Here is a 23296-nt window from a genome sequence, read left to right as displayed (position 1 = left end):
CATGATATAAGGTGCTGTATAAACGCAAACATAGCCATGGATTCTCTCTCTGAAGAGCTTGCAAATACTACAAGACTCTGATAAAGATACCGTATGCTAAAATCAGGCTCCATGCTGGTTCAATGGAGTTCAATTTCCCAGCTATTCCCTTCAGGTCGTTTCTTACTTCCTGATTTTTTTGGTTAAGAATTTCTCTGCTTGACATTTAGTTACGATGATGGGTGACAGTCCAACATGCAAAAGCCCCCCAGAGAATGCCTGATTTCATCAAAGACCAGATTCTCCCAGCCTAACTTGGGGCTTGATTATCAGAGCCCTTAATCAGCCCACACTGTACATATTCCCCCTCTCAGACTATGACTCCAGCAGCAGTGGTAGAGCAGGCATGACTTGCCTGATATTACCTGCTGTGAGCTACTGGCCAGGAAGGGGATGGAGAAGGCCTTGATTCTGCCACCTACTTGCCCAGCCAGATCTGGCTGGCACACCCTGGGGAGAAAGCCATTGCACAAAAAGGGGAGCAGTAACTTACCACCCAGTATAAAGGTGAACAGAGCGGGACTGTGATTCTCCAAGTCACAATTCAATGCCTGGTCACTACAGCTATCCTCCAATCCTGTCAACAGGGGAGCAGGAACAATTTTTTATAGTGGGGGTGCTGTGAGCCATTGAACCAAACTGTAAATCCTGTATATAATGGAAACCACTTCAAGTCAGGGGGTGCGGCAGCACCCCCACTACTCCTAGTTCCAGCACCTATGCCTGTAAAGTGAAGATACTTCTCCATGGGCTAGTTTGTACCTTACTCTGAGACTGCAAGTAGTCCCATTGACTTCAGTACAACTTCTCACAGAGTAAGGTATGACAACATGATGGTGGCAAGATCTGATCCTGTGTTAGGATCACTGTTTCCTAGTAGCTCAACCACACTTCTTGAACCAGCTCTTGGGTGTTACCGTGTGTCACTCAGGACTAAGGGCTCTATGCTGATCTTGATTAAGCCAATGTGATTTTTTAAAATCTAACAACACTATCTTGCCCAGTGACCTCAAAGTCAATTGAGTTACTTTGGCATCTTAACAGTATAACTGAGCTCAGAATCCAGCCTCACATTAAGGTTACTATTATAGTTTGGCAAGTAGTTTATACTGAATATTCCCAGAATGTGACAATTTCAAATGGAGGACAAATCTGAGACTATTAATGCATTTGCTTTGAAGAAAAAAAAAAAGTTTCCTATCGGCCCTGATGCTCACAATACTCAGGCTATGTTTACACTAGCACTTTTGTCAGTATAACTTGTCATTCAGGAGTGTGAAAAAACACACAATACTCACACCCAAGAGACCTAAGTTTCACTGACAGAAGTGCTGGTGTGGACAGTGCTATGTCAGCAGGAGAAGTTCTCCTGCCGACATAGCTACCGCCACTCATTGGGGTGGTTTAATGATGTCAATGGGAGAGTTCTCTCTGTCGGCACAGAGCACCTACACGCATGATCTTATAGCGGCGTCACTCCAGCTGTGCCGCTGACAGCTCGCTAGTGTAGACATGGCCTTAAATAACTTTAAAAATCTGATCCAAAGTTACTTAGGTGCCTAAAAATGCAGGTAGGAGTCAAGTGGGATTTTCAAGAGCGCCTATCTGCGTCTTTCAACACCTAAATACCTTTACCAATCTGGCCTTTACTTCACAAGTAGTCCCACTGAAGTTAATGAGGTGGACTGTCACTTTGCTTCTAGCCCTGAGGGGCAGCACATAGCTGCACAACCTCAGGAGCAGCAAAAGGAGGGAATCTTATTGGAGAGGATCTTCACTGCTGCAGGCCTTCTCCTTCCATCAGTTCCCTCACACCAGTCAAGTTCTAAGAGAGGCTCATTAAGATACCTTCTCTGTTTCTTTTGGTTCCTCACCTCAGGGTCACTCATTTCTGTTTAGCTGTAGTCCAAATACTCGTTTTATTGACTCCATAATTTCAATAACTTTATTAATATTCAGGGCCAGCCCACAACATTTTGGCACCTGAGGCGAGGAACTCAAATGATGCCCCCATTCCCCCTCACTTGGGCCAAAACTTTGAAACTCTGGGTCCTAGTGGCACTCCCCCCCCCCCCCCCCGACAGTCTGGCACCTGAGGTGGCTACCTCAGTTCGCCTTATGGTAAGGCCAGCCCTGTTAATATGGACTCACTCTTTCTGCCTCACTCCTGCTTTCTTAGCAACTTTAACACAAGAGTCCTTAAAAATTGACCATAGCTTATTAAGCATTGGGAAACCTGATAACTCAGTTCATATATTTACTTGTTGAAATCCTATACAGAGGACTAAGGAGAAATATTCATTCTAAACATTAGGCTACTAAAATGAGAGAGATGTTAAATGGTCAGTTTCTTCAACTCTCTTGACTGATTAGCATTTCAGATGGCAAGATGCTTGTCTAAGGCTGGGGATTACAGGCTCTAGAATATGCTATTCCACTTTTCACTACACTATTCTTGTCAACACCTATAGCTTTTGGGTGAAAACTGTTGCTCATATTTTCAATGTTTCCTCTTCCATTATTTATAGTGTATTCGGTTAAAAGTGACAACTAACCCAAACCTAGGTTACAATCCTTAGTAGATCATTTAATTTACTGTATACTTCAAGCATGATGTATGCTCTTTTAAAAGCAAAGGATGCTTAGCATAACAGATACCAAGAATATCATTAAAACTCAAAACAGGAAAATGTTATATCTGTCCACCAGATGTTCTGAAGAATATTTCTAAGGGGAAAAAAACCTTGAGATGTGTGGTTTGTGTTGCTTTACAGGCCAGGTATTTTACCAACTGAAGTATAAATGAATAAGTGGAACAACAGCAGTCTTACTTCTTGATGGTCTTTTAGGAGTAGTTTTCAGAGTAGCAGCCGTATATCTGTAGCTCTTTCTCTCTGAATCTATAACATGTGCTTCATAGTTAAGGGTGCCAAACTTTTGATTCTATACTGTTTTCAACATGCTCATAGGTTTTTGGAGAATTCACCTTTTGGGCTGGCAAGTTCCATGGTTGGTCAGGGGCATTTGTACACACACACACCCCAAAAGGGGGGGAAGACACTTTCCAAACTGTACAAAAGATTCTTACCACACTTAACAAAAATAACCCCTGCTCCACCGTCACCATGCAGAGAGTCTGAAATTCAAAGTTAACCCAGCCAGTGGCATTACAATGAAATCATCTCTGACCCACTGATACCAAACCCATGAAAGCTTTGGAAAATTTAACTTCTCTTTGCTTCATTTTCCTTAGAGAAATTAGGGAACAGCATTTTACTTCACAGGGGTGGTGTGAGGATTAGGTTGTACCTGCTTTTAAGAGTTATATAAAATACCAAATATAATAATTTTAAATTTCAGACTGGGATAATCCATACATTTGTGCAACCCTGGAATCATATTTGGCTTCACCTGTTTTAATGAACAAATCTAATTCCATCATATTAGGGAAAACAAGAACCAAAAGAGAGCTGCATATTCTGTATTACAAATTATTGTTATCAGCTGCCCAGCAGGACTCCAGTCAGCACTAAATATGAACAATGGATAAATTACAGGGGTCATTCAATGAGCACAATCAAAATGCAAACACTTTGCTTTTACTTGATGCAGGAAAAAAATGAGAATCCTTGTAGCCTCCTTGGAGCATACGACAGCCACTTGGACTGCAGAGAAATGTATTAAGCAAACTGTAAAACTGATTACTAGGCTCAAAAAGGCTAATATGCAATTTGTGTTCTTTTATGTAGATCAAATGCATTCAGTGCAGCTCATAGAGCTTAGATACTCAGCAGGGATTCACAGGGTTGAGTATCAGTCAACCACAGCCAGCCGCTAAACTACAGGGCAAAATCTGCTATTGTGCATTAGAATAGTCACTTAATCTATCTTAATGGGTGAAAAACCCATGGGACAAATGTATATTAAAATCAGCAAGTTAGTTGTAATGTTTAAGAAAAGCTGTAAATATTTTTTGTGATAACACTGTAAGACATTATTAATGAGTTAAATCCTCTTGAACGTCTTCACATTTAGCTCTTGAAAATGTGGCTGTCTAGCAGGCTGCTTCCCTTGATTGGAAGGAAACCCACAGGCACTAAAAACACTTACCATAAGAATGAACATGAAATAAACAAGATAGCATTTCCTTTGGCAATCTGAAGGAAGTTATGTCTGATCAGTTTCTGGGAAGCACGTGAAATCTGCTGCTCATACTCTATTGCTAAATCCTGTAACATGAATGCAGTGAGCACAGCTGCTTTAATAAAATGCTTTTAGAAAACCACTGTAATAAGTAGCAGTATGTTGTGACTAGTAGGAGTTCCTACCCTGGCCTCAACAAGACACACAGACCCCAGTCTTCTGCTTCCCTAGGATTTGACATTATTGGAAACTTAGGTTTCAGAGTAGCAGCCGTGTTAGTCTGTATTCGCAAAAAGAAAAGGAGTACTTGTGGCACCTTAGAGACTAACAAATTTATTAGAGCATAAGCTTTCGTGAGTTATGCTCTAATAAATTTGTTAGTCTCTAAGGTGCCACAAGTACTCCTTTTCTTATTGGAAACTTAGTAACACAATGTAAACTTTGGCCAAAGCCTCCTACCTATTTTGGCTGCTCTGCAGTTTCCCTCCCCTTAGACTTCTTCTAATTTCCTCTAGCACAAAGAGTATTCTCCCACATTCTTTAGATCTTTTTTGGCGCTTATGGTACCCACCTATCATGACACAAAAGTAATTACTTTGTAGTAATTAACCTTAAACCAGGATTTTAGCACCTGAGCCAAGGATGACATGTCTACCTAGCATGTCTACCTAGCACTTATGTTGGCAAAACTTTTGTCACTCAGGGGTGTGGAAAAAAACCATGAGTTTTGCTGGCATAAGCGCTCTCCCACAGACATAATGTGGCTATATGAGCGCTTTTACAGTGGCACAGTTGTGTCGCTGTAAGCTAGTAAGTGTAGACATAGCCTTAATAAAAGAGCCTTGAATTCTTATACAGGGTCCTAGAGTCTGCCACTCTGTAAAGAAAGAACACAGGCCCAGATCCTTAAAGGTATTTAGGCACCTAACTCATTGAAATCAATAGGAGTCAGGCACCTAAATACCTGTGAGGATCTGGGCCACAGAACTGGAAACTAATATCCTCCAGAAACATCCTAAATCTATATCACCTTCAGCGAACATGAGATAGAGTTTTCCATCAATATGCCTACTGGTTCCACATCTGATGATGGTAGTGGAGGCTGAAGAGGGAGAGGTGGAAAAAGTTTGTTACTGTTTGTCCATTTTTGGGGGGGAAGAAGCAGGGGCGGGGCGGGGCGGCAGGGTCTGCTTTGAAATCCATTCAGACCAGTTGGGAGAACAGAACTCCTTCCTCGTCTCACTTACTGTGGAGCCCAGGCCTCTTGGATCAGGTTTTCCTGTACTGGGACTGAGGATTAGAGGGGAACAATGTGTCAGAGCCACTGCTCTCCACTCCCTCTGGATTTGGGGGCACAGACATTTTCAAGCAGAATTTGCTACTTTCTTTTTATGGGAATGCCTAGAGTCTACATCCAAGATCAGGGCACCATTGTGCCAGACACTGTACAGACACACAGTGAGAAACAGTCTTTGCCTCAAAGAGTTTACAGTCTGAGGCTCTGATCCTGCAAATCCTTACACATGTGCCTATCTTGACTATTCTGAGTAGTCCCAGTTAATAAAATGGGACTATCCTGTCAGTCAAGGGTAAGTGTTTGCAGGACTGGAGCCTAAATAAAGACAGAAAAAAGGATGAGAAGGACATAGTCTTCTTCTCTGTGGAGGGTAGCATGTGGGACAGTTTTTGTAAGTGTGGAAGAATCCCATTTATGCACTGCAACCCAGCTAATCCTTCACTTAAGCCACTTATTTGTGATCTGCTCGGCAGATCTAATGGAAGAACTTAGCCCTGGAAGATTTATGCATTCACACACCATGAAATACATTTCATAAGGTAAAGCATTTTGGTGTCTCTTTTTTCCATTGCTTTCACAGAGCTCCCATTCTTTCCAAACACATGATGCGGAGGATACCCTGCTGAGTCTGGATAATCTGCCTTATCTTTATCCACATGGCCTCTGCACATCTCATCATATTTCATACCACATAATGTATAGTAGATTGGCTTTCCCCATGATCATTATTCTTGTTTCCAATATAGTGATAATCGGCCCTACACTTTTACACTACAGCTGAAATAATTGTATATTTTATTTAGGGAATATGGGCCTCTTAGCCCTTAGAAATTTAGAGCTACAGTGCTACTTATTTTATGTGACATTTTATTTGCAGATTACATATACCCACTATTAAAGCAGATTTTCATTTAGATAATTACACCTTCTTATAGATTGTATGGCAAGGATTACACATTTCTTTCATTCAGATCACCCTGTGGTCAGTATAACCTCAATCTTTTTCACCCTTTGGTCATAACCTTCCATGAACAATGAATAGGCTAAGAACACTTGTGAAGTCTGATTTCCTTTCTGTTGCCATACAGTCACTGGATCGCATATATCACATATCCACTGCATCTGCTCTACCATTTAATTTCTTTCAATAGTTATATCACACATGGAGGTAAAGTATAAACATCTGCTTCCATAGGAACTCTCGAAGATCTCATTTTTATAATTTAACCTCAGAAATCTATGAAAGCTGCACTGTCCATTCCATACTACTGAAGAATGACAATTACTGTGGTTTATATTTAATAACTCACTTGTTAACAGAATAACCACATTGGTGTATAATGAAAATTATAGTAGGATTTTATTTCTTTAGACTGAAATCCTTTTGCTACAAATGAAACTTGGTAGAAGAAGAAAAAGCTTTGAATCTCACAAAACCTTAGCTGGTTTTCAAAAACGTAGATGTTTTGTGAGACGTCAAATTTTTAGGCCATTTTTTGGAAATGAATAATTAGTATTTCTATGGTTCTGTTCAAACATGAACTAGCTAAACTGTGGGATTTTCTCCCCCATGTAAAATTGCTCCTCCAGACATTTTCTTTTCTACCTGTAACTGGAAAACAAATGATAAAATGAAACAATGGGGTTTGAGATCTTCTGGCTAATCTCTCTATTTTAAATGCCAACTATATAGTGAGATTCCCAACTTTTGTCTGGAGAACTGTTTCTCACCAATTTTTTTCATTTAAAAAATGGAGGGAAAAATCTCACTGATTCTCAAGGACACACAAAAGGCCCCCCAACGCTGATGAAACTCTGCAGAACTGGAGTGTATTGGGGAGGGGCTTCTACAACCTTTACAAACCAGAAAGGTGGACTTCTACTGTGAAATCACAAGCCTAAACCACTTGAGCTAAAAAGATAATCCCACTATTCCCTCTTAGCATTATAGGGTCTATGATACCCAGTTGAATAATTTTGATTTAAACCAAAGTGAGTTATGCAGATTATGTTAAATGAATGCAGATAAAACATTTTTGTCACATCAGATCATCATGCATACTGCATATGCCAAATATTGTAGAGGAAAACTATTTTTAGGAATGTTTTAGAACAGTGGTTTACAACTTTTCTTCATTTTCAGATCCCTAAAAAATTTCAAATGGAGGTGTGAACCACTTTGGAAATCTTAGACATACTCTGTGGACCCTCAGGGGTCTGTGGACCACAGGTTGATAACCGCTTATGTTTTAGAACATTTTTTTTTAAAAACGGTTATTTTGACTGCTTTTCTATCCTTCTGCATGTAAAGTCAGGCACCTCAGTTACCAAAAGTCCAATTACACATGTGCACAGGGAGCTATAAAAAACACCATGAGCCAAAAATCAAATGTTAAACATAAAAATGAATCATTATTTAAAGTCCATTATCTTCCAGGTCTAAAAGTAAGTGCCACTAGAAAGCTGGAAATCTCCCCTTCCACATGATATAAACATTTTATTTCTAGCATTCCAGAATATTTGGGGATATTAGACTTTAAAGTCACATGGTCTGTGCACCATGTGGGGGATAAAAGGCTAACAAATCAGAATGGTAGTATTTTACACCCACTAAATGACAACTCAGGGCAACAAAAACTCAGGTCCATGATAAGGTAATGCCTAGAAAAGCTGTTCCTAGTGCAGGGCTGGACCTTGTGCATCCTATCCCAGGCTAGGGTATATCTGGAGGAAATTCAACATTTGGTTGAATGAGGAAACATTTCTCCAGCAAGTTGATTTATTTTGTGCCTCGTCAGAGGTGTTGGAATATTAGAATAAATTCTGGGAGTTGGAGTAACAGGCAGAAGTCAGTTGAGGCTGTTGGAGGTGCCATAAAATGTACATTCATCAAGCATGTAGCTCTACAATTTATCACATGGATCTCACCTCCACATATGTAGTATATATTGTACGTTTGAGGGTAGGCATGGAGGCAAAGTGCATTGCTGTTTCACCATTCTCTGTACTGATGAGCCAGATTCACAAAAAGGAGGCTCTTTAGTGACACACTGTTAAGGGCACAGCTGGCTCCCAGCCTGGTCGCTAGGCAACCCAGAAAGCTCAGCTGGTCCCAATGAGCTCCCTCCAAACAGTTGAGCTTCCTGATGAGGCAGGGTTGCCAGAGGTTTGCTACTTGAGCCTTGCAGCAGCAGCAGCAGCTGCTCAATACATACTATGCCTACAGCTGAGCTTACTCTGCTCTCACTTCCATACCCTGCTCCAGTCATTGCTCCAAGCCCTGCTCCACCCTCAGCCTCGCTGTCTGCTCTGGTTTCGGATTCCTGGTTCCAACCTTTGGCCATGTCCCTGACTAGGACTCCGGCTTCGGATTCCTGTTCTGATCTTCACCTTGGCCCCTCGGCCCTGATTCTGATTTCACCCTTGGACCAGTGCCTGATTCCTGGATCTTCATTGGTCATCATCCAAACTGCCACCACAACCACCAGGCAAGATCCTCTTCCACCCGCCAGGTAGGCTGCCCATGCACCAGCAGCTGACAGTTTGAGCAGCCCACAAAAGACCAGATGAAGAGAGGGCCTGGGCTTAATGACATGGAGGCCCCTCCTGGAATGAGCACAGCAGGAGCTCTGCTCACCCTTGTGGACTTGTTAGGGGCCTAACAGGTAGAGTGACCAGATGGCACATGTGAAAACTCAGGATGGGGGTGGGGATTAATAGGCACCTATATAACACTATCAGAGTTCCTTCCCCACTCTGAACTCTAAGGTACAGATGTGGAGACCCGCATGAAAGACCCCCTAAGCTTATTTTTACCAGCTTAGGTTAAAACTTCCCCAAGCCCAAAGTTTTTGCCCCTGGATTAGGTAAACATTGCCACCACCAAGTGATTTAACAAACAATCAGGGAAAGAACCACTTGGAGTTCCTATTTCCCCAAAATATCCCCCCAAGCCCTTTCACCACTTTTCCTGGGGAGGCTTGAGAATAAACAAAATGAACACAAACCAGCCTTGGATTTTTAAGACCCAAAAAAACCCAATCAGATTCTTAAAAAAACAGAACTTTATTAGAAGAACAAAAAAAGATAAAAGAGAACATCTCTGTAAGATCAGAATGGAAGATAATCTTACAGGCAGTCTGACTGAAAACATAGAGAATCCCTCTAGGAAAACCTTAAATTACAAAAAGACACAAAAACAGGAATACACATTTCCTCCAGCACAGCGAATTTCACAAGCCAAAACAAAGAAAACCAAACACATTTTCTAGCTAGATTACTTACTAACTTTACAGGAGATGGAGGGCTTGCATCCTTGATCTGTTCCCGGCAAAGGTATCACACACAGACAGACAGGAGAAAAGGCTTTTCTCCCCCTCCAGATTTGAAAATATCTTGTCCCCTCATTGGTCATTTTGGGACATGTGCCAGCCAGGTTACCTGAGCTTCTTTACAGGTAAAAGGACTTTGCCTCTGGCCAGGAGGGATTTTATAGCACTGTATACAGAAAGGTGGTTACCCTTCCCTTTATATTTATAACAAAGACAAAGCCACAAATATTGGGACTGTCCCTATAAAAATCAGGACATCTGGTCACCCTATTTACAGGAACTGCTGCGCTTTGAGAGCAGGATGCAATCCTGCAGGCCCAGGTGGCAGCTACAGCCCTCTGCCTTCAAACTCTCACACCTACTGTTCGCAAGCCCTACCAGACCAGTTCAATGGGGTCCAGGCCAAATTCCAGGGTTTCTTGAATCAGTAATGCCTGCTGATCATAGTGTGACTGCTATCATATCCCACAGACTGGCCCCGAGTAGGACTTGTGATTAGCCTGTTTACTTGAGTGGCCCTGGAATGGGTTTCCCCACTATTGGGGGGTGGGGGGCGTCTAGCCCTTTTCGTAAATGTTTTGAGAACTAAGTCCAGGCACTGGCAGGTATTTTTGATGACCCTAACTAAAAGCACACTGCAGAGGCTTCAATTCCAAGCCACCTTGACCCTTTGCCAGATATGCACTGAAGTTTAGATGCCTGGAAGCCTTTACCCACTGAAACAAGGCTGAGCAATGACACTGCCTCCATTCAGGATTCAAGGATTCTATTAAAAAGAAAAGGAGTACTTGTGGCATCTTAGAGACTAACACATTTATTTGAGCATAAGCTTTCGTGAGCTATAGCTCACTTCTTAGGATGCATTCAGTGGAAAATACAGTATTTTCCACTGTATTTTCCATTGAATGCATCCGATGAAGTAAGCTGTAGCTCACGAAAGCTTATGCTCAAATAAATTTGTTAGTCTCTAAGGTGCCACAAGTACTCCTTTTCTTTTTGCGAATACAGACTAACACGGCTGCTACTCTGAAACCTGTCAAAGGATTCTATTAAAGATGAATTAGCTTGAGTGGAACCCCTGCCTAGCTTCAGGACCCAGGTTGACCTGTGCATCAGGATTGAAGACTGACTGACTAACAGAATGAGACCAGGACAAGAAGTGCAACCCCAACCCTTTTCAAACCAGATCCTTCCATTCTGTGAGACTCCAGGTAATCTACCCTACCCCAAGCCAATGCAGCTCAACAAAGTTCAATCGCACCTCTCCACCGATGAAAAGAACTGGCACCGGACTCTAGGACTCTGCCTGTACTGTGGGGAATCCAGGACATGTGACCTTTGCACCTACACTAGAAGACCATGCACAAGACCAGTAGGCCTTCTCCAGTCTCTTCCTATGCCCCCATTCCCTTGGTCCACTCTCTTGATGGATTTCATTGTGGAGCTGCCATGCTCCCAAGGACAATCAGTGGGCCTGACCATTGTAGACTTCCAGACAAAAATAGCCCATCCCTTGCCATATTCTCCAATCAGCTTATGAAATGGCCCAGCTCTTTGTGGAACACATCTTCCGGTACTATGGCATTCCAGAACAGAGTTTCTGATCGAGGCCCACAAATAGTCCCCTGGTTCTGGCAGGAATTCCTCTGCTGTTTTGGCACCAAGCCCCTCATTTCAACTGCCTCCCTGCTCAGACTGATGGCCAGACTGAAAGTCCTAACCAGACTTGGCACATTACCTCTGCTGTTTCTTAAATTTTCACCAAGATGACTGGGTTCCCCCATTATCGTTGGCCAAATATGCCTACAATAACACCACCTACACCTCCATCCAGCTAAACTAGTTGTTTGCGAACTTCAGTTTTGACCCCCAGATTTCACTCTGAAGTATCAGAGGGTTCCTCCATTCCAGGAGCCAGAGATTTGGTCCTCCACATCCACCAAATTCATCAGGCATTCGCAGAGTATTTGACTAATGCTAAAGAGTCGTATAAGAGCTATGCTGATTAACATAAACAAGCCAGCCCAGACTTCAGCGTAGGCCATTTGGTGCGTCTCTTTACCCAGAATTTGAAATCAACCTCTGCCAAGCTTGACCACAAGTACCATTTCCTGGGCGAATGGATCCACCACCGTCACTCTTAATAGTCTAGGGAAAGGAAAAGTAAGAGGTTAATCAAATCCTGGATTCCTGACAGGTAAAGGGTAAGCTCCAGTACCTAATGGATTGGAAGGGGTATGGGCCAGAGGAGAGATCCTTGGAGCCCTCAGAAAACATCCACACCCTCTCCCAGTTACACAAATTTCACCAGCAATTCCTTGACAAACCAGTGACAATGGCCTCTGGAAGGAGCCCTAGGAGAGAGGGTACTGTCAGGGGCACAGCTGGCTGGTTGTGAGGCTGCCCAGCAAGCTCAGCTGGGAACAACGACCCCTCCAAATGGCTGTGCTTCCTATTTGGTCAGGGGAGCCAGCAGTCTGCTACTTGAGCCTTGCAGCAGCACAGCGGCTGCTCAATGCATATCAAGCATGCAGTTGTGCTTACCTTGCTCTCACTTTCACTTCCTGATCCAATTTTTGCTCCAACTCCTGCTCCTGCCTTGTTCCAGGCCCTGCCCCTGCTACAGCTTCTCTGTCTGTCTTGGTTTTGACTCCGACTCTTGGCTACATCCCTGACTACGACTTCGGCTTACCCTTCAGCTTAGACTTTGATTTCTGAATCCCAGCACTGAACCCCTGGCTACATTTCTAACTATGACTCTGGCTTACTCTTTGGCTGAGGCTTTGGCTTCTGAACCTGGTTCTGATCTTTGGCTTCACTCCTTGATCCTGACTCTGATGTCACCCTTGGTCCAGGCCTGATCCCTGGATTTTTGCTTGTCATCACCCAAACTGCCCCACTAGATAGGCTGCCCATGCCCTGGCAGCTTACACACACAGTATTTCTATCAGCAGCATCTGAAAAGTATTTTCACCATTACTTATTCACCTTGAATTTTGATTGTGCTACAAAAGCAATTAGCTCAGAACCAAGACTGAAATGGGCTGCCTCAATCCAGCTAAGGTTGTTGTGAAGGTAGCATTCAAAACGTGAACCAAGTGTAAATTGATGTCAGCCTGAGCCTGGGGGACAACTTGAGGCATTGCTTGAGAGAGGTGTGAATGGCCGTTATTCATCTCAATTGCATGTTAACTATTAAGCTTAATGATGAGTTGAATATCTAAGATTTCACTACTGATTCAAACACAAAAAGGAGACCAAAAGATCATTTATTTGGGGTAATGTAGCCCCTAAAAACCTCAGTCAAGGATTCAGGACACATTGTGCTAGGCACTGTACAGACACCTCCCCCCCCCAAAAAACAAACACACACAGAAGACAGTCCCTGCCCATGCAAGTTCACAACCAACATGTTAGGCAAGACGATACACCAGGTGGCCCAAACAGCCAAATGGGATATAGAGGAGGTGGGAGGATGAGGAAAAAATAAAATGCACAAAGTTTAGCAGCAAAACAGCTTGTCATTTGTCTAAGTAATGCCATATGGGAGAGATTTGTAGGCATTGTAGCCAAGGTGGGTTTTAAGGTGGAATTTAGAAGAGGATAAGGTAGCTGCTTTGTGAATTTTGACAGGGAGCTTTTCTTCTTCCTGTTGAAGTCAATAGGACTTCAAAATGTGGTGCTTTGTTTGGAATGCTGCACATTCCTAGCTCTTATGGTAAAATATTGAAACCCAGCTAGAGTTGTATATATAACAATTTTTTTAAACTTGTTTGAAGTATGATGGGGACTGGTCAACTAAGGCAACTTTGTAAAATTCCAGTGCAAATTTAGGGACTGTCAGGAAGTGTCATATGTTTAGAAGTGTTGGCATTTCAGAAATAAATATTGATTGTCCTTTTCCCATTTGCCTGAAGCAGGTGAATCGAGAAACTTCTGAAGCAATAATTTATTGTGTCTTTACCAATTCACTGAAGCGTTTAGGAATATAGCCCAATGTCTCATGACTTTAACTGGTTGATATGTTATCTCACTGTTTCCTGCAGGATCTTGGAGGGCAAACTAGGCTCTCCATTTGAAGTACTACAGAACTCTACAAGTTGCTAGATAGGGTGCCAGTGTAAAATGAGGGATTAGCCCCCTTTTTTTGGCTTTAGACTCTTGTCTGACCCACTTTGCTCCATGTTGCTGTGTTTATTGGATTTGTTTCAGCCAGATGTGTTGTGGGCTCCTGACACCATCCCAGAGTGCTCTGCTCTGGTCTGTCTTTGAAACAAACAATTGATTCATTCAGCTAAGGGAGAGCACTGGGAGAGGTTACGTTTATCTATAAACTTTTCATATGAACTGAGACTGAAAGGATGGGGTGGGATAGGGAACGTGTCACTCAGCAATGAGGAAGTCAAAGGTCTACGCTGAGTTTAATTTTAAGACCTATTTTAATCATTGGTCAAAAATGAGGCTGCAGATTGGAATCTGCAGCTGAGAGCACAAAGAGGGAAATTATTCTAATTAAGTTTCAAAAATGCTGATCAAAAGAGATGAAAGGGGTAGAGGCTTCCAGTGGAAGACAGAGGGAGAATAGTAGGATTCATTCCTGTCACTTTTATAATCAGTCCCACTATGACATGGCATTGGAGTGCCTGCCTATTAGGCCAGCCACCATGCAACTTTAATTAAATAAAACAGTTAAATTACAGTATTTAACTAGGACAAATCTGGGAGATGCTGAGCACCTGGGGCCTGATTTTACAAAGCACTGAGTCCCTTCTTCTATGGAAATTCAGGACACTTGGTGTCTTGCAGGATCAAGTCAATTGTTTGGAAAATCCTTATATGCTCTTGAAAAGAATTCCCCCATGTTGATTTTGACCACTTGCAGCAGGCAAACATTAACTTAGGGCCACAACGTGTAGAATGAAATCAAAATAAATCAGGCTGGGTCTGCTTAACTAGTACATTAACTTCTTCACAACCGTGACAATCCCAATTTTAAGTCACAATGCAACAGAGATTAAGGGAATTGGGCACCTAAAATCCAGGGCCTGCCTATGTCCTGCCCTTCCAATGCCCTGGCTGTCCATTTCAAATTCCCACTGACTTCAATGAGAGCATGATCAGGCCTCAAGATGGCAACATGGATGGTGCAGGGAGAGCAGACATTCTGATTTGGTAACATTTTACACCCACCTTGCACTGGTGTCAGAGGCTACATAAGGTGCAAGGACCACTGAGTTTAAATGACTTGTACAAATTCATAGAGAAAGGATGTGTCAGGAAGCAGGGCCTGCAGCAGAGACAGTCTCCAGTCAACCTAACAAGCACACCTGGCCTAATTGATGGGAAGAGTCAGCGGACTGGCATGTAAACCCAACAGCAGCAACAGTTAAGTGGCTGCTCAAAGCATCTGCCTATGGCTGTGATAGCTCCTGTGCCTGCTTGTTCCCAGCCTTGCTCCTTCCTTGGCCTCAGCCCTGCCCCACTCCAGGTAACACAGTTCTGTCCCTCAGCTCCAATCCCTAACTTCCAACTCCATCTCTGACTCCTGCTCTGGCCACTAAGCCTGGTCACTGACAGGACTACAGCAGAGCTAAGATTAGAAACCAGAGCTTCAGAATCCCTTCTTTAATCATACAACCCTATTTTCCCCTACCTAGCAAATGTCAATTCAAAACACCAGCATTCCTATATTATTGAAGGTAAATATTTTCAAATCTGCAGGGCCAGATAATTTGCACCTAAGAGAATTAAAAGAATTGGCCAAGGCTTTCTCTGACAGATGTATGTTTATTTTTAAAAAAACTTGGAATCCTGGAGAAGTTCCAGAAGACTGCAAGGGGGGAAAAAAACGCAAACAACAAAACTGAAAACTCTAGACTGGTTAGCCTGACATTGTTCCTGGGCAAAATCATGGAAAGGCTGATATGGAATGCAATTGGTAAAGTCTTAAAAGATGATAGCATAATCAATGCCAATCAACATGGTTTTATGGAAAATAGATTTGTCAAGCAAACTTGATATTTTAATGAAATCACAAGTCTGGTTGATAAAGCTAACTTTACTGATATAATATACATTAATTTCTGTTATTCTGAGGAAACAATTAGCACTATACTAAGTCACTGCATCTCATGATAAATGGATTAAAAACTGGTTAACTGATACTCACAAAAAATAATTGTAAATGGGGAAGTATCATCCAATAGGGGTGTGTCCAGTGAGGTCCTACAGGGAACTATTCTCAGCTCAGCATTATTCAAAATCTTTCTTAATGATGTAAAAGCAAATATAAAATCATTGCCAGCAAAGTTTGCAGATGATGCAAAAATTGATGGAGTAGTAAATAATGATGGGAACAGCTCAGTTGTACAGGCCAACCTGCATCATTTGGCAAGGTGAGCTCATTAAACAATATGATGAGACTGCCCAGAAGTCTGGCTTCCTGCATCCCAGGCTCCCAGCTCTGTGGCAACACATGATCGGGGGAGGGAGGGAGTTGGGAGGAAACCAGACAGGTTTTCCTTGATTTCATGCCTAGTTTCCATCAGAAGATTCAATGAAATCTCCATGTCCACACAAAAAACCCCAAAAACAAAAACAACCCCCCCCCCTTTTTTTTTTTTTTTTAAAAAAAAAACACACCAACATTTTCCAGTGGAAAAATGTTCTGTCAGAAAATTTCTGACCAGATCTAATAGCAGTGGTCCCTTCTGCCCTTAAAATCTATGAATATACATGCTCCCTAGCTTTTCCTTTGGAATTTTATGTACTAAAACAATTGGTCCCTACCACATGCAGAAACCCCCCCTACTCCCCTCTCTTTGGTATCCACAGTGAAAATAGAAGCAAGACAACAATCAAAATTGGTGACATTGCACTGTAATATTAAAACACACACAAATTCATTTTCTTCAATAAGGAAACCCTCCCCATACTAAGAAATCGAAGTAGGAAATGAACTGCAGTTGCCATCACCATCGTTCCTTATTACAAACACAGAAGTAGGAAAAAGCTGGGCTAGCAGCCAGAGAAAATTCAGCACTTTCTGATATGGTCTAACCTGACAGAATACAAGAACAACAGTTCTATACTGAAGCGGTAAAACTAGACTCCCGAGGAAAACAATCACTCTGGTGTCTGCTGCTACCATATTGCTTTTAATTCACATTAGAGAATTGGATTGGCCAGTAAACTATCAAAACAAAGGCAGAAAGAGAGCAGTAAGAGGGATGAGACACTTTCTTCCACAATCAGTTCAGGTTGAATATGCAATGAATTCTATAAACTCAGAAAAATCCTGGTAAAGGCAGAAGTGGAAAGACTGAGGTAACAGGAGTACTGTCTCTTATTTTGAGCCACAAATCTGGGTTTATGTTTTCCAGTCTACTCTGATATACATCAATGAATGCACTTCCACAGGCCTTGGAAGAAATTGACTACAAATTCTCTGCCAACCAAAAGGGTTTTACTCAATGTGAAATATGCACATGTAGTAAAGTGATAAGTAGTACACTCCCAAGTATGGACAATGTGCTCTGTATCTCAAGAATATGCAGAAATGTGTCCATAACTATTTTATGGCACAAAACCTTACTCACATGAATAGTCCCAATGGTGTCAGGGGTATTAATTACCCATTCAGTCAATAAGGAAAGGAGTACTTGTGGCACCTTAGAGACTAACAAATTTATTAGAGCATAAGCTTTCGTGAGCTACAGCTCACTTCATCGGATGCATCCGATGAAGTGAGCTGTAGCTCACGAAAGCTTATGCTCTAATAAATTTGTTAGTCTCTAAGGTGCCACAAGTACTCCTTTTCTTTTTGCAAATACAGACTAACACAGCTGCTACTCTGAAACCTGTCAATAAGGGTACTCAATAAAGCACAAATTGTTAACAATAAGGGTAATTAACCATTGGAACAATCAACCAAGGTTGTGGTGGATTCTCCATGTTGGACAATTTTTAAATCAAAATTGGCCGTTTTTCTAATAGATGTGCTCTAGGAATTCTTTTGGGGAAGATCTGTGGCCTGGGTTACACAGGAGACCAGACTAGATGATCACAATGGTCCCTTCTCGCCTTGGAATCTATGAATATGAATATGGACCACTCACATAACTAATGACTTTCTGGATTGGGCCCTAAATTATTAGGTTTTTTCAAAATAAAAGTTCTTGGCACTGAAATTTTCCTGTGCAGAAGCAGTAAATGTGAGTATTAGATATACAAAATTAAGGAATAAAGCACAAATGAGGAGGTATAGGTTATGGGTCACTGTAAATACATTATTATAAATGTTTTTCAATAATTTTAACAAATTTAATATAGAATGTTACAGTTAAATGGCTTTTTTCACCAAAAAAATATCTGACGGGGGGAACAAATCTTAGCATCACTATCACAGAGTCCACTCACTGCTGGATGGCATCTCCTCCTGGCCACTGCTGGGGATTAGCTCCACTGAAATCCTATGCCCCTTTCTGCTGCTGCTCCTCTCTCTTTCTCTCTCTCATGCTCTGTGACTCAGGGTGCTGTGTCTGTGTGGCTTGGCCCTCTGGCCAGGTCACTGGGCATTTTCCGCTTCCGTGGTATCAGTCTCTTCTTCCAAGATGGCAATCTTCCCTTCACTATCCCAATGGTTGGTTTCAGAGTAGCAGCCGTGTTAGTCTGTATTCGCAAAAAGAAAAGGAGTACTTGTGGCACCTTAGAGACTAACAAATGAAGTGAGCTGTAGCTCACAAAAGCTTATGCTCAAATAAATTTGTTAGTCTCTAAGGTGCCACAAGTCCTCCTTTTCTTTCTATCCCAATGGTGCCACTTTCCCAGTGGCTGCCAGGGGAACCCAGGCCCACCCTCTACTCTGGGTTCCAGTTCAGGGGTCATGTACTCAGCAAGCTCTGCACCCCCTTAAAACCTTACCATCTTTTCCCTCAGCCTTTTCCTACACCCTCTCCACCTAGTTTCCCTTCTTTCCCTGTCTACTGTCCAGCGAATGGCTGCAGATTCCCTCACTGTAGCCCTATTCTATTGCCAGCTTCCTGGTTTATTCTAGCCCTGCCCGTTCCTTCCCAGCTGGGCTCCATCTTCAATCAATCCTTCAAGCCCTGGCTCTTCCTCAGGTGGAGCCCATTAGATTAATTATCCTAATTTAACCTACTCTGACTTGTGTGGTGTGGACAACCCACCACGGTCACCAAGATCATGGACAACTCAGTTGGTCTACACATATAGAAGGATAGAAAATCATAAACTATTATTAATCAGCCAATGTACCTTAAGCAACAAAGACATTGCCAGTTACAGATTCCTGCAAAATGTAGTCGTCTTTCACCCGAATGCTTGTAACTAGTGAACTAATGAAAGCAACTAGAATCTTACATCAACTACTAATAAAGAAGGAAAAAGCTGATGCCTCTAGGCTAATATTTTTGTGCAATTCAAAGGCTGCATGAACATCAAGCACTGTAGCAGACAAATAAGAGTGCTAGTATGGCTGCAAATATAAAGACCTTTCTAAATAATGAAACTCATTAAACTGGAGCCACGTTCCAAATTTTAAAAGTGAAATGTACTTTTCTGCATACATATAAAGACAGGTAATAAAATATAGGGGTAAGCAAGCCCATGTTGCCCAGAGTCTAATAGAAAATAAGTTCAAAGTAGGACTGGATTCATAGAGCAACACTCCGCTAATCTGTATTCGGGTCTCAAGTGTATTATCTGTAATTTACAACCAATTTAAATGGCATTAACAATCTTCCCCTTATGGGAATTTAAATTTTCATCCTAGCATTGAATTAAACACTGATTGCATATTTTCTATAGGGGACATAATGCTCTTTGAAGCTTGTTTTGAATAATAAAGCATCTATTCATGCACATGGTGCAATGTGCTTCTTTGTCCTGAATGTAGCTAAAATAAAATGCGAGTTAAAAGGATTTTTCCTCTAGTCACGGGTTTGTTGATTGCCATTTATTTTTATCCATTCAAAATTTTAAAGAAAAAGAAAAACAGTATTTTCTTCCTCTGTTGGAAACCCTCATTTATCCAGTAGATTATTTCCTGAGAGTATTTGGGATGAACAATCAAGAGGTTATCTTTAGGCAAGGAGCCCCCTACCCCCAAAACAAAAACAAAGCACAAAGAAACATTACATTCTAATCTTTGGGAGAAAATATTGCATGACATGTTACTGCTGTGCTACTGCCAATCAATAAATCCCAAGAAAGAGAATATGAGGAAGAGGAAACTTTTAAGATAAAAGACAGCAAATTAGGTAAAATAATATTCTTGATCTTTTTTGTCTAAATTTGTATGGAATTAATAATTGATTCAGGTAAATAAGGTTATTACAGTTATTCCTTCCAGGATATAGATTTTTAACAACTTAGAATTCCAATTAGCGAAGCAATCTATACAGCCCTTGAGCTGCCCTGGCATTCCCTAGGAGTTTAGAAAAAGCCCACTTGCTACTGAAGAAATGAGTCTTAGTAGCTTCCATTCACCACTGGATAAATTCCAGGTTTTATAAGAATGGTAATTTTGAGATTCAGCTTTATTGGGCAGGTATTTTTTAAAAAATGGATCCCTTTCTTAAAGGGATACCCATCAACTTAAAATCTAGCCAACTTCAAAAAGTGAATTCAAAAGTAGTCCCAATTATTCCTCCTGTCCAGGACCATTTCTGTGGTTTTACAATCACATTTTTCTATATTTAAGTATTTTTTCCTCTCTGTTGTTGCTGTGTTTGAAAGACACAGTAAAAAAAAAAAACAAACAAAAAAAAAAACAGGGATCACGGTCTAGTCATATAGGTCAAAAGAGCATTTTTACAGCTCTTTGTACATTATCAAAGTAAAAAAGCTGAAAAAGAACTCCAGTGTAGGTGTTAGTTGCAACAGTCAGTAAAAATGTCTCAGGCAGATTTCAACAGATTTTTTTTTTAATGTGGTGTCCATTTAAAAAGGTGGGTATAGTTGTGTCGAACAAAGTGCTGTAGCTGAGTTAATAACCCCCAATATTTATGAACCTTTCATTTATCAGACATGACAGAAAAGACAAAACATAGTAAATATATTTTGACATTTGGTGATATGTGGAGTATAAAGCAATGTAAAATATAATTTAAACTGGTAAATTACCATCATTTTGTTTTCTGGCAGGCCCAAATTTTCTGCTTTCTTGAAAAAACAGAATCCCCTCTAAAGAATCTTCCCTCATCTCTTTTGATCTCATGTAGATTTTTAAAAATACAGACTCTACCAGAAACACAAGGAACTTTCTAATGATATGTGTCGCTCTCAATCTAGAACGAGAGTATGTAGCTCCTAGAGGGAAGAATGCTGGTGAAAACCTGATAACTAGAGATTTAGAAAGAGGCTGGGAAATTCTGGACTGCTACCTTCCTTCCTTGTTCCAATCAGGACTCTGTCCAACAGCGATATTAACTGCACCTCTATGCTTAAACAAACATGCAAGTTTCTCATATGGGATATTTGAAGTTTCCTGCCTTTAATATGGTGCACCTGTTGTAAAACTGAACAGCAGTAATGCTGTTACTCCATACTTAGACAAAATCCAAGATGTTATGTTGCTGCACTGGGAGATCTTTGACTGCTTACCTTCCACAGATTTAGTGAAATACTTTCTCTGTTGCTTTCAAAAATAATTTTCAGCATATCATGAGGATCAGAGGAATACGTTAGTGACAGATTGGTCTCCTATTGTCTTGAGTCTAACTCTCATTTTGTTCAATTTTCTCAGTATAGAGATAAAACCATATAAATATTCTGTTTAAAATAATCCAGTATAAATGGTAAGTAAAATATCTGACAAAGGTTTATTTTCCTGTTATATTCACCAAGGCAGGAATTTGAAGGAAGAAAAGAAAAAACTATTAAACACATGCATATACCCATCTGCAGTCTCCAACCCCCAAGGGTGCCTTGTATTAGCTACATGAGTGGCTGTTATCTACGCCAACAGTATAACATGGACAAATTATACTACCATCATGAAGAACAGAGCAAGACATTTCCTGACATGACGTAATTGTTTTACGAAGTCTTCATAGTTCAGAAAACCACTTACAATTCTCAGTGCAAGAACAAAGCTCAAAATTATAACACTAAGTGTTTTTATTACATTTTGAAATAATATTGATAATACTTATAGCTTATATGCCATTATTCAGGTTCGGTAATTAAATAACTAATCCTCACAACCACCCTGTCAGGTAGGCAGGGTAAATATTATCTCCCTATTATAGATGAGAAAAATATGTCACAGAATTGAAATAACCTGCTCAAGGCCATACAACCAGCCAGTGCCCAGAAGAAGAATCAGAACTTTGTAGTTCCTGGCTTCTGGTCCAATGCTCAGGCCATTCCTCTCTTTGATTAAAAGGATCTCCCATATAACAGGAGCCACTGGAGTCTAGGGATATTGCTGCTGATTGCCATGTGACTTTTTCAAATGCTGACCCATGTCACATGACTGGGCTCAGGAAAAGTCTTACCAACAGTCCTGTGTGAGATCCTGTACATCCAGTGTTGCCAACTCTTATGACTTTTATCATGAATCTTGGGATAAACGGTGTCCTTCTTATAGCCCCAACTGCTGAAGTGGTGTGAATGCAAAAGAGTCTTAGTTTCATTTAAAGAAAAAAAAGTCTAGGGCCCTCACGGGTGCAGAGAAAAGCATGAAAATATGACCCCAATACACTTGAAAACCAGAAGGTAAATCAAAAGAATCCACAGTGTATTTTTTTTTTACATCTCATGATTTGGGGGAGGGGAGGGGCAGTCTTTTTATTTAAACAATTGGGATTGGCACTACCACATACCTTTATGAAATGGCTTATATTAGTTTGCTTCCTTCACTGTTGCAACCTCACTCTAATCCACGTGTGGTGTCCTGGCCTCCTCCAGTGGTAAAGTCCACATGCAACATAACATTCTAAGAATTCATCTAGTGAAAAACTGAACAACCCAGCAAACTTTAAACATTTCTTTCTGTTTTTCACTAGCATGGGAGGGCAAAACACCAACACATACATCAGGGGATATTTACATTACATTTTATTACAAGTCTAAATGAAGATGACATAAATTTGCCAAGTTGCTGTAATAAATAAATAAAGGAGGGGGGGTGAGCTCTCAAAGGAAACCCTACGTATGCTTTCCAGGCCACTGCAGTGCAAATGTGTGTTTAAAAAAAAAAAAAAAAAGGCAGGGCAAAGGTGACAAAGCAGACTCAAACATCTCCATTGCCATAGCAACAAGCTGCATTAGTCTGACACAGCAAGAGAAAGCAAAATATATCCTTGCACAAAATATGCTGCAGGTTAGAAAAATATGAGTCAGTGCAATTCTACCCATATACTGCACATACATAAATAACCAAATATAAATGACTTCATGTTACTCAATAAAATGACTAATTGCTACTTAAAAATAGATTTTACTGTAAATAAATATGAAT

The 23296-nt window shown here is 41.1% G+C and overlaps 1 long non-coding RNA gene across 1 annotated transcript in view; it reads right to left on the bottom strand.

The window, feature by feature from the left end:
* The window catches only part of LOC122457928, a 29754-nt gene extending 11307 nt beyond the window's left edge, over positions 1 to 18447 (bottom strand). Inside the window, exon 1 of the long non-coding RNA XR_006277683.1 lies at positions 18229 to 18447. This is a non-coding gene — a long non-coding RNA (uncharacterized LOC122457928). The remainder of the gene's footprint in view (positions 1 to 18228) is intronic.
* Between the last annotated feature and the right edge of the window lie 4849 nt (positions 18448 to 23296).

This window comes from Dermochelys coriacea, chromosome 1 (genome assembly GCF_009764565.3).
Source record: "Dermochelys coriacea isolate rDerCor1 chromosome 1, rDerCor1.pri.v4, whole genome shotgun sequence".
Taxonomy (NCBI): domain Eukaryota; kingdom Metazoa; phylum Chordata; order Testudines; family Dermochelyidae; genus Dermochelys; species Dermochelys coriacea.
This window is presented reverse-complemented; position numbering and strand designations above follow the sequence as displayed.